The sequence below is a fragment of the Echiichthys vipera genome, assembly GCF_963691815.1.
Source record: "Echiichthys vipera genome assembly, chromosome: 10".
Taxonomy (NCBI): Eukaryota; Metazoa; Chordata; class Actinopteri; order Perciformes; family Trachinidae; genus Echiichthys; species Echiichthys vipera.
The window spans coordinates 19,001,096-19,014,150 of NC_139835.1; positions in this window are offsets into that span (position 1 = coordinate 19,001,096).

Genomic DNA, 13,055 nt, shown 5'->3' on the forward strand with positions numbered 1-13,055 from the left:
TGTCAGCCCACTCCTCAGCACGGCAGCAGACATGGCGTCGAGCCTGATGTTCCTTTCACTGTAAGCGAGCGGTTCCAGATCCCTCACATTTCAGAGCTGGCGACTGCAGAGCAGGTGCACATGTTGCCACAAGGGCAAAATGGACATTTCTGCACTCCTTTCTCAGCAAAGCTCTGTGCTGACATAACAATTTACCACCCACCAGCACATCCTATGTTTGGATCACTCTTTAACATTTACATGACCATGCAGTGATTTATTGGTGCTGTGATAATTCTTTGTAGAGGGATGCAAGGCGTGCTCTAACATGTAAAAGATGGAGAACACAGTATGAAAACATGTTAGATTTCTGGCTCTTTGAAGAACTAGCTATATATATGTAAACAAACAAGATAAAGCACAGTAGATTTAACTTACAAATGCTTATTAGTTGTTTGTGGTCTCCTGCAGTACACATTAAACACATCTGATGCTCCAGTTCATCTAGATTAAATTAAATTAAAGTAAGAATCTCGAAGATCTCTGTTTTGCTACGGGAATAATAATTGCAGATGTGTTTTTGGATCTCTCTTTCACTTGTTTATGAAGTTTCATCATCTGTAGTCATCACTCTTGTCTGTTTGTTCGGCCATAGTTGTGTTAGCTCCGCCTATTCTCTGTGATGGACCAATCACTGCTGGGGGATGTAAAACGGGTCATGCAAATAGCACATATGTGCAGAAATCATGAGTCTCATGGTTGTTGGGATTATCTACTATTTATATTTACATCATGTGTACTACATACACTATGAAATCCCAACTTCTGCAACAAAAAAGGAATATGAAAGCATGCTTTGTGTGTCATTACATTCTAGCTCATATAGGCAGCCTGTGGTGACTGTCTTCTCTCTGCTGTCTTCTCTCTGCGCTGTGCATTGTTTGTGATGAGCATGAATGCTGACCTTTGGCCCCTCCGGTGGCCTCTGCCCCCCTGAAGGTTCACAGGAGGGTCATAGAGTCCCTGTGCCTCTACAGGCACTGTGTTGATGGAAACTCCACCCCCCACCTTGTCCACCCCCCTCAGTAAACCTGTCTGTCTGTCTCAGTCAGACACAAACACACACAAACCAAACAAACAAAACCTGGTCACAATGTGAGTATGAGGTTCAGAAATTTCAGCTCTGACAGATTTTGGTCTTGTGTTTCTTTTCAGGAACACTGAGCCGGGAATATTGGGTCAACACAACGCATAAAAACACACATTAAGCATGTATTACAACAGCTTATCTTAATTAAAAGAAATTATCAGAATTATTTAAATTACATATTGTCAAATGAATGTGCATACGTTTTCAAAAATGAGGCCTGTTGTGTTTTCACACAGTGAGTGATGTCTGCTTATAGTGAGGAGGACCTCAGCTGCCGGGGCAGATTCATGCATTTTCCTATGCTCTGTGGCTTCAGGCACGACCACTGGCAAATGGGGTTGATGCTCATCACATGAGATATCACATGCTGCTAGGCAGAACATCTACCATGTCTTGAACATGAGATATGCTACTCTAACATGGAGATCATTTTCGTTTGGGGAAGCCATTAATACTGAAGATCTCACAGTCCGACTGATTTCAGTATGTAAATTATTTTCTGTGAGCCCAGAGCATGGCGAAGTGCTCTTGCTTTGCTGTGATAGGTTGTTTAGGGATCAGATTAGGCCCCATGTCATTTCATGCTAGAGATGATAATAATGGCTGCCACTGCCGAGATGACTGTTGACATCATTACTCATGTGTTCTGCCACACGCATCAATCTTCACATGCTGTACAGACGCTCCTGAGGTGAATGAATTTTTCACTTTGGAGTTCAGAGCGGGGTCACGCAGGCACAAACCCTCACATATGAGAGGAACACAGCAGGTAAACCAAAAGACTTACACACTCATTTTTCATTCCTTTCTGTTTTTTTTCTCTCCACGGTATCACATTACTTGGGCTTTGTTTAATTCTTCCACTCAGCGGTCGTATGTTACTGTACATGATCTGGAGTGGGGTATTTGATCCAAACCCAGATGTATGATGCTATCAAGTTCAATGACATGCTGGGCAGCAGCTGTGGCTTTAACATAATATGCATAAAATTTGTCAGCTGGTTTAAAGGTTTTGGTATAGTCCAACACTATATTTCATCCCAAGCCTCTTGTGATTGCACGTGTGTGTCCTTTACAAGATCATAGAGGCATTTCTTTAACCAAGAGCGATACAGTGGTAATACAATCTGTATCCCTGCAGTGTTAATGCCGTGTTCTACCCACTGGGCTTTGCGGAATAAGCAGAGCTAATCCTCAATGAAAGAGCAGGCCTCCACGGCTGCAGATCAGTTCATAGATCCTTTTTCCTGCTTTGGGATCTCTGGACAATACAGATGTAGATGTGGTGTGGTGTATCATGTTTTAACAGAGGTGTTCTCCACTGACAGGTGGAGTGAAGGTGTAAGAAAGGCAGGATTTACCCTCCTAAACTGTGTGCTGTCATCTTTACAAAGTATGTTCAGGGGGTGTGAAAGGGATCATTAGTTGTGTGGCAGAGGAAGCAGCCATGTTGTCAGCTACCTGCTATTTACTTCCCCTCATTACTGTACGCTGGCTGGCGCTGGTGGGAGTGTCAACATCATTAACATGACTGTCATTAGTCCTGTCCCACACTGCATGGAGAAGTTAGTCCTGGGGAGAAAAATGAAGCATCTTTCACCACCAACCTCTCTGCTGCTGCAGCTATTGCGCTGTGAATGCCTCCATGCAGTTGTACTTGATAGAGAATAGGCAGCCTGAGAAGAAGAAACAGAAGCTCCACACAGTGAATTGAAATTACTCATTGTGAGATGCATCAGCGATGCAGTTTATTCCATCTGAGTGACAAATTAATAATTTAACATAAAAATATAGAATAATATTAATACAGTAATATGAATATAAAAGTTGATGCATGTGCAACAACTTTAATGATAGCACCAATAATTTGAAACATGCAATTGTCCAAAACATAAAACATGCTCCAGTATAACGGTAAAGGCTCCTGATTTTGAATGAGAACATGTGCTCATCCAAAGACTGTTGATGCATGAATGAATATGATAAAACCACTATCTTGAATCCCTAACTATCAAAAATTCATTCTCGGGTTGCACCTCTGTTGTTGTATTTACCCGCAGTGTCTCACTTTTGAATTGGCACCTACAGCAGGATTAGAACAAACAAGCTCCCTCACACCTTGTCATCTGCCTGACTTGGCTGGATGTTATTGTAGCCAACTTCAAGGCCTCAGCAGCAGCTGCAATCACTTATGGCAGTCTGCCTCAGTGCTCAGCCCCTCCGTGCCCCCAAGTAGTTTCCCATCAGCCTTGAGGGGGTAGAGCTCCTCACACTCAGTTTCAACCCTCCTGCTCTCTGTCTTGCCTCGTTGAGACCTCCTCGACCTCTGCAGAGGTGACTGGAGAAGTGGATGAAACCGAGAACGTAGCAGTGCAGAACATGTCCCCATGCAAACTGACTGTGAGGATCCACATACTGTGATTCCACATGCCTTTTGCATGGTGTTCGAGTTCAAAGTGGGCCGGGCTCTCAGTAAAACAGCGTCGTCCAATGGCAGTGCCGGGATCACTGTGTGGCTCGTCTGATTTACGGTCCGTCATTAAGTCAGCGCATTCCTTCTCCCTGTGGCCCAGGTGGCTGTGGGGCCTGAGGCCCAGACTCACAGGAGCAGAGCGAGGATCTCTGTGGAGCACTGCACAGCCAAGGGGAGCAGCACATAACACATAGGAGCAGCTGCAGACCAGGGGATCCAGCTCCATAGCACAGCCCTGCCACATCTCTCCATGACAGGAAACACTTAATACAATACATCTCAGCACCTTCTGTGTCTATGAAGGATATACGTTGTCTTATTTATAGGTCCACAACCCTGTTTTCATTCAACTTCATGACTGCAACAAAGATTAAGAACTAAAAAGAAAGAGGGTGTGCTGACCTATGACCTCTGCAACAGGAAATCATATATAATTTTGAATAACAAAAAAGATTATTCCTCGTCAAAAATGAACCATCAGGCTAGTTTGATGTAAAGGTCTTATTGAGGAAAATGCATTGGCTTCTTTGTGAAACAAAATTCATTATATTGAGGATTTATGTGTTATATACTACATGTTTTAATGAGTAGTTTACACCCTTGTGAATGAATGATCTGCCAGACATAGTCTTTTTTCATCTCCAATATCTCAGCAGTCACAAACGACTGTTGGTGGCATGAGTCTTGAGAGATTTTTGGAGCTGCTTTGCCCTCTAGTGGTAACTCACAGTGTCAGAGTCCACACACACACACACACACACACACACACACACACACACACACACACACACAAGCCCCCGCCCCTGCCTCCTCGAACACTAACACACCACCAGGCAGCCAGTGAAAGAACCACAGCCTACAGCTAAACTCTTTGAACATAGTAATAAGATGACCTGTCAATCTGCACACGATTTCACATCAACAGCTTTGTGATTTTTTTTTGCAGACTGACAGTAAAAGAAATTAGCTGTTAGAGATTTCAGCACTTTATGAAACTTTACAAGCAGACTTTAATATTTACAAGGCTACTAAAAATCCTGGCACTCCTTTCAGTGCTGACCTACGCATTGGTGACATACTGTGGTTTATGTTGGGGAAACTGGCTGTTCAACTGTTTGATGTATCAGTTTTATGGTTTGTTTTATAACTTGAATATACATGTGTAAGTGAAGAAGAAACATCACAGCAGACAGGACTCCAGAGTGTCTGAAAAAGTCAAACAACCCCTATTTGGTGGTGTAATGTTTTAATACAGCGTGTGTGTGTGTGTGTGTGTGTGTGTGTGTGTGTGTGTGTGTGTGTGTGTGTGTGTGTGTGTGTGTGTGTGTGTGTGTGTGTGTGTGTGTGTGTGTGTGTGTGTGTGTGTGTGTGTGTGTGTGTGTGTGTGTGTGCGTGCGGTTAGGAAAGAGAAAGATTTTATTCACTATGAATGATAAGTTCATTCAGGAGAGGAAAACATGGTCGTTCCAGCTTTTGGCTTAAGCTCTGAGAAATAGAAACAGTGTGGTGATGAGGTACTTCCTGTATGTTGTTCCTGTGTGTGTGTGTGTGTGTGTGTGTGTGTGTGTGTGTGTGTGTGTGTGTGTGTGTGTGTGTGTGTGTGTGTGTGTGTGTGTGTGTGTGTGTGTGTGTGTGTGTGTGTGTGTGTGTGTGTGTGTGTGGAGCCGCACAGAAATTGCCGTTGGTGTCGGTGAAAAGCTCCGCGGCCTCCTCGCTGACAGTGGTAACATGAGACAGACAGTGTGCCATTTGCTGTGTGTCTGACCTGGCCAACTGGACAGGTCTGACTTCCAGCTCTGGCTTATCTCTCTGGCACAGCATTGGTCACTTCACACCCAGGGGCTTGATCGACCACATTTGCATGGAATCAGTGGGACAGAAGCGTGCACGTCTGCAGGATTTAGTTATGATGTGGATGTTACAGTGGGACATAAAGTAAGCTACTGATATTCATTCTCTGTCAGTAGCTTTGAAGCCAAAATTAAAAGTCTGCTGAAAACTGACCACTTTATTGGTTTGGCTTTATACCCTTGCTTTTAATTTGTCTAACAAACACTTGGTGATGTGTAGACATGGTGGGTGGGTGTAACTTTTTTTGTGTCCTTAATGTCTAATTTGTTTAATACAGCTGTCACTGTGTGTATGTTTTTATCAGGACCCGCCGAGAAACTGCAGATGAAAATTAGCTTCAAGCTAACTCAGGTACATAAAAAAAAAATTATGTTTCATTTTGTACATTGTCCCTCACAAATAAAATGAATGGATAAGTTTGTAAATGTATCTTAAGAACAAGTCATGTATTTCATAATATTTATGCTTAATTACCAGTGTATCATAATATAACATTAGCCATCAAATGTATGGGTGTTTAAACTGCATATTAAACAGTATTAAACATGTATTTGCCATTTATTTAATCTTATTTTATTGATGGCAAAAATCCATAACTGTCAATGTGGCCCATTATACAGTATTATATGTTTATAGACCAGTCACACATCACTAAACACAAATATGTGAGCAGAGTATTCACAAATCACAGTTACTGTCTTGTGGTCATTGCAACATGAACATGCACAGTGTGCAGCAGTAGCTCACTATTTGGCTGTCACGCTTATGACCCCTGAACTAATACTCCTGTTCTGCATCTGAAAGAACTGAGTGACCACTTGGGGAGAAAAATGATAATCCTCGTCATCGGTTTCCTCTAGCGTATCTTCATTTTCTTAGTTACTTGAAAAATGTGAAAGTAAGATAATGTAAACAGACTTTTTTCCCCCTTGTGTGTGCATAAATTCATCAGTGACACAAAATTGGGTTAAATAAGAAATTACACCCTGGAAAAAACACTTATTAAATAAAATTAATGAACAGGTATGGCCCCAGGGGAAGACCCAGGAAACCCTAGAAAAGCATGTCTTCTATGCCATGTGTGGACAATGATAAAGCTCAAGCCACTTCACAAATCTGAAATGAACAAGCATAAAACTTACAGCAAGAAAAATACCTTGTATTACAGGTGACACCTACACACAAAGCCCAAGCCTGTTTGCTGACACAGTAAGCCTACACCCGTCACATAAAATAAATGTTCTGCCCAATAGGAAAGCAATTTTGCAATGCATCACTTTAAGTGAGTGGACCTCTGTGCCGCAACCAGTGTCTCTTAACCTTTCCTTAATTTGTCTTGTCTTGTTATGAGCTCTCAGGAACAACTCTGTCCTTTCACTACCAAGACATGAGTGCTCACCACATCAGGCTCAGTTCGATGAGAGAGGATAAAAATGTGAGTCAAAGACACATTTTGTTGTGTGGCTCCCTGCTAGAGTCGATGCAGCTGTTTCCGCTCTCATTTGGTCTTTGAAGACGCACAGAAATACTGCTTTGCAACATGAATCCGACACTCAGGGCTGTGCGCTGCTTCCGGTTGTCAAAGCGCCGTCATTAGTGTGTTTAAATGAGAGGTTAATAAAGAATAAGTTACTGCAACTTTCACTGCACACTTGATTTACTGCAGCACACAAACATCAAACACATCCTTTCAACAGAGAACTGATAAGGAAATGTTATCTCAGTGTGAAGGAGGCACTGACCTCCCCTCTGGCTTGTAAGAGGTTGTGTGGAAAATATTTGCGGCATTGTCTGGTATTATCATCCTCTGAGAGTAAAATATAAGAGCTAAAGGTCCCTTATTAGGATAATTTTCATGTTTACATGCAGTTATTGTCATATTGTCTGTCAGAATATACCTGTATTCACCCTCTTCATTCACGCTCCGTTGTTTGTCTTTTTAAGCTCCCCTTCCAAAAATCTGCTCTGATTAGTGGGCATTTTTTGGGTAGTACGCATCTGCGCTCTCTGCGTCTCTGCACCATCATTGCAGTCAGGGAATGACTGTTAAGGCACTGTAGCAGCACTTTCTACTCTATATATTATAGTTGTTACATCTCTATGCTGTAAGGAAGTCCTCGGCTCATTAAAAGACACAGTTTCTGACTACAAGCTCTGTGCATTTCTCTCTGGATTGAGCGGTTGGATTCTTTCCTGGTGTATATAGCACCTCAACTTGCTTATTAATTAAAAAAGAAAAGAGAAAAGAGATTGAAATCTCCCTTTTTACAATATGGGACCTTTAATAGTTCTAGTAAACAAGCACATTGAGAGCAGGATCACAGTACATGATTAGGTTTCATCTCAGTATAATTATTATTTTTTTGTCCCAGGAATGCAGCATTTCCACGTTTATAGGACATCATCACTCTTGTTCAACAACCTTACACATATTTTCATAGGATTTCTTCCACGAGAAGAAACCAGAGAAGCTCCCAGTACAGGAAGCCTCCTTTCACTGTGGATAATGTCACCTTGAAACAAGGTGGTCCTCAGTAGACCCTACACACAGCTTACGGAACAATACCTACCAGCATACTCTATAGTCCTAAACATAACATGTTAATAATTAAACTGATGTACTCATGTACAAAAATCTCTATCCATCCAGTCTGGAATGGTTGCAAACAACATGTTTCAGATTGGCAAGTTTAATTTTTAGGACTTGTTTATGTTGTGTTTATTCCCTCTCATTCCCCGGACACTTTGGTAACTCCAACCCTTCATTAAGCCTTATTACGCACACCACTCACTCAACATCTGGCTTGGGGCTCCCAGAATGGCTCATTTGCTGTGCTTTTTATTGCAGTCATATAGTTGGAGTTGTAAATGACTTTGTGGCTCTGTATTGTGTTTTGTTGTGGGGAGCCCACAGTATTCTCACCAGCGACGTGGAGTGTTAATGTTTCAGATCCTCTAAACAAGTTTCAGCTTTGCAAGTTTTAGGGGAGAAAAGCATTTTGATACCAAAACAAGTGTCATTATTGAATTCTAGCTTTATTAGAAAATGCCATTAGCTGCTACAGAATTTTGACTTCAGTGAGGTGGCTTGTTCAATTTAGCGCCTGGCCTGTGATTGGACAATTGTCAGTTGAGTAACTGACACATAGTGGAGGGATTGGCAGCTAACTCCATCAGACAGGTTTGTCATCTGTGTCAATGACCCACCAGGGAGCCAGCCCTGATATCAAACCCAACACTGATGGATGACCACAGTCCCACCTGTTAAGGCACTGTCACAAACAGGTTCCTCCATAGCCTGTCAGAGTGTGAGTGTGTGTGGGGGGGATAGGTAAAGTCATGTTCAACCCTGATGTTTTGATGATTCTCATTTTTCTGTTGCATTAAATGAAACATTCCCATCAAATAGGTGTTTTTGTTTACTTCAAACAGTGAATAAAATTAAATAAATAAAAACAATTTAAGACAACAGTACTTCCATAGCATCTTACCATTGTTTTCATGTAGCTTTTTAAAAATATGTATTTAATCTTTATTTAACCAGGAGTAAAATACTCATTAAGAGTAAAAATCTAGGGTTCTGGGCAAGACAGACAGCAGCACAATTAACAGACAACATAAATGTATTTGGGAGAGGTTGAGGTTGTCAGCAAGACAAAGAGTCAAAACTTGAAATCCCGGCAGGAAGTGTTGTTATTATGTTAATTGTAAATTCATCCATGTCTCAATCCTAAACGTAGGCAGAGTATGTGGCAGAAAAATGGAAGCATGTGACTATGATCCATGTTCTTTTTTAAAAAACAGTTAGTGTAAAATGGAGCCACTTTATAAATCACATATTTCAGGGCTTAAATTAAGTGTGTCCATCTAGAATATGTCATAAATGTCACACACCTCACACAGAGATAGACATATAAGCTTTGAATTAATGCTGAAGGCGAGAGAAGGTGCCTTACACTGGAACCTCTCTCTACAGCACACGCTGTCATTGTTTCATTGTTCTGCCTCGCTTCTTTCAAACGTGGTTCATAGTGGCTCAAGTGTAAACTACAGTCGCAGGAAGGAAGAGGGACCTGGTGGTGGGGGTTGGGAGCAGGATCCCAGACCATAAAACCTGGCAGCCGCCCTCCTGCATTGTTCACCACCACCATTCCAACCCAGTTTCACTGTTTTCTCCCTGTGCTGTGTGTATCCTGTCCTTCAAGAGGCCATAAATGTTGTTGTTATTCATCAGACAAACATGAATCCCGACCAGGCTGCTCGTCTGCCTTTGTTCTTACCATGAAGACTCTTGAAGGCAGAAGAGGTTTGTGCCGAAGAAGCAAATGAATGAATCTGGTTATAAAGTTTGATACAGGCCTGATATGGGTCCAATCAGACACACATTAGGTCACATGCATCATGCATTACACTGTATAAAGAGTGCAATAAATACATAGATACTATTCCAGCCTTTCAGCTGGAAGCTAACAAATCCAAATCTCCTCTTATAGCACCACCTTGTGGTGGACTGAGTTGCCTTCTCTACATCTTAAAAGCACTGACTGCTGCAGTGTCATATTACCTGAAAAAGACAGTGATTTAAAGTAGAAATAAAGGTATAACAAACAAAACTCCGTTGCAGCTGCAAAAATAGGTAGTAATCTACGTTTTTGAATAGCATTGCAACAAGTTGTGTCCATTAAATTGTAAAAACTGTTCACTACACTTTCTATCATACATGATTTCCCTGTTATGCGTGCCATGAAACATTCAACATGACTGCAGCAGGGGAGTACAACTTTTGTGGAATGCAGATGCTTCTCTCTCAGTCTATTTATGTGATTTAAGGCTGTCAGGGAAGCCAAGCAGCAGCCGCCAGACAGGAGGCTGGACATGACAATGAAGCTGAAGTCCTGCAGAAACTGCTCCCCCTGCTGGTTGGGCACAGAGAGATCTGAAAACACTGCAAGACAACCGCAGGAAGGAATGTGGTCACTGAAACCCTGCATCTAGTTTTATGTAAGTGTGTTTCTATCATGCAACTACTGTTAAGGTGGTATTGTCTAAATATTGCAAAATCAGGTCAAATTTGGGAAAAAAGAAAGCATGTTAGAAAAACAGAACTGGTTGTATAATGTTGGACATAAAGATTTTTTTTAAAGTTTTTTCTTAAATATTTTTCTTCTTCTCTGTATTTCTGGGTCAGCTATGAGCACAGTAGTGACACATTACCTTGATGTCTTCACAGAGGATGCCCTGTCTTTCCCAACAAACCCATGTTTATTCCCAGATCAGCTGATACCTATACATGGCCGCTCTTATCACTCCTTCTGCCTGTCTAAGTCCTCTTGCCATCTAGGCAGAAAACGCCTCTGCGATCTCAGCTGTAAATAGAAAGCTGGAGACACAGGAACATTTTTTATTTTTTTTGCAAACCGCTCTACACTCCACACTCCACACTAAATGTAGCCTTTCTCTGAGATCCGAAGGACTGATGATGCCTGTCATAATCATTTCTATGCTACATTAACAGGAGAAACACTCTAGTTTGCCTTGGCGTGGGCAAGTGTTGCTCTGCAGCCTCAAGCATGTATACACTCCAACCTCCACTCCTGCTGAAGTGAAGGGTCAATGTCCGTCTGAGTTTAAGAAGTTTCACATCAGGAGCACTAAGAGCTACTTTTAAAACACTCTCTGTGTGTGTTTTTGCTCAGTGGAAAATATTAATACTATGTTGTAATGTGAGACCTGTTCTAATTGCCCCATAAACTCCAGTGTATATGCAAAACTATAAATGCCTGAATCTAAAGATATTTATTTGAGTCTATATTTTTTTTTATTCCAGATGTTTTGTTATTTGAGATAACTATGTTTGTAGTCCTTAATCCGATCAGAGAGCTCCTGGGAAACACCCCACAGATTCCAGGCACATGGTCCATATTTTCAAAATCAATTTCTGTCTCACAGTTGGTTGCAGTGCCACTGAAGTCATCAGGGTCACGCACCTCCCTACATAGTCGTTTGCCAGCCGCTTCCAGCTGAAAAATGGAGCTTTCTGGACTAGAGGGGTATATGAACAGAGATAACTTGACACAACCATTTGTTTGGCTCAGGTGAATACAGCCAGACAGCAACACAGTCCCTGCTCTGCAATGGGGCTTGCACTATGGCCAGATCCTACTGGACACTCATTCCTCAAAGACACTCAGCTCAGATACTCTGCTACTGTACTATGCATAGAAAGACACCGCTGTTCTTGTGTATTTGCTGTATATATTTACTTTGGCAATCAAGAGTTTAAATGAGAATGTTTGGGCAGGAGGGGTGGTAAATTAATAGAGCTTTCAGAATCAAAAGAAGTGACAGCAAATACAGTACGTGCATCATCTGTCTGTTTAAGTGACATTTTGCATATAACGTTTCAAAAAAATGTATAGATACATTTTTACTTTCTCAAATACCAAATACAAAATACCAATAGGTCCAAAAAGAAAGTCAAATTAATAAAGTTCCAAGGGTGTTTCTTCATGCGGTACTGCAGGTGTCAAAAATACAGTGATAGTAATACAGTAGTAATACAGTATTCAGATTCTTTATTAAATCAAATCAAATTAGCTTTATTTATATAGCACCTTTCATACAAAAAAATCGAGCCCAAAGTGCTTTACATTAAAATAAAATAACCCCCTCGACATCCCAACTCCTTACACATACACACACATACACACATACATACACACACTAAACCAGTACGTTATCCCCCCCACACCCACCCCAAGATAAAATGGAGTATAGCTGTATGGCCGAGCACAGATAGACCGAGTGAGGAAACACCATCCTAAGAAAAAGTTCACCACCACACCATCCATTAAAAAGTTCTGCTTTCCAAATCTTACAGAAGTACCCATCCAATACTGTCCAAAATGTACTTGTCAAAACTAAAAGTACTTGTTATATTACTATTACTAAATTATTTTACCAATGCATTAACATCTAAGAAGCATTTTAATGATGTAGTTGGGTGAGGTGGATCTTTTAGCTACTCTATGTATTATCATGCAGTTTAATCTGTATCAATGCAACCTATCTTAGAAATTGTGTTTTGTTTGTAAAATCTTACTCTGCAAAGTAACTACCGTTAAATACCAAATAAATGAGGCAGAGAAGAAAGTATATTCTACTTAGTAGCCTACTTAAACAAATTTACTTAGTTACTTTCCACAGCAGAAAAAGTAAAAAATCTCACTAAAAAGTAACATTTTACTGAAACACAATACAACCCATTACTGCATGTAAACACAAACTCTTCAATGAGTTTGCCTTAGTAACATCACACTACACTCTGTCTTTTGTGTTATGAAAAGTCTTTGGTCTCTATTATTTATAATATAAAAAGTTCTGCTGTCACAGTGAAAAGTGTTTACAATCGGCAAGAATATCTGTGAATTTTCGAGGCAAAAATACAGCTGTAATAAATATAATCAGTTGTAAATAATAACACTAAAGCCACACTCTGTTGACAGATGTTATCTTGCACACATTCATTTCTCTGCTCTTTATTGACTGCGTCCTGTGGCTTCATATAAAGAGTTTTGCTGTAACTCTTGTGTCGACTGTCTC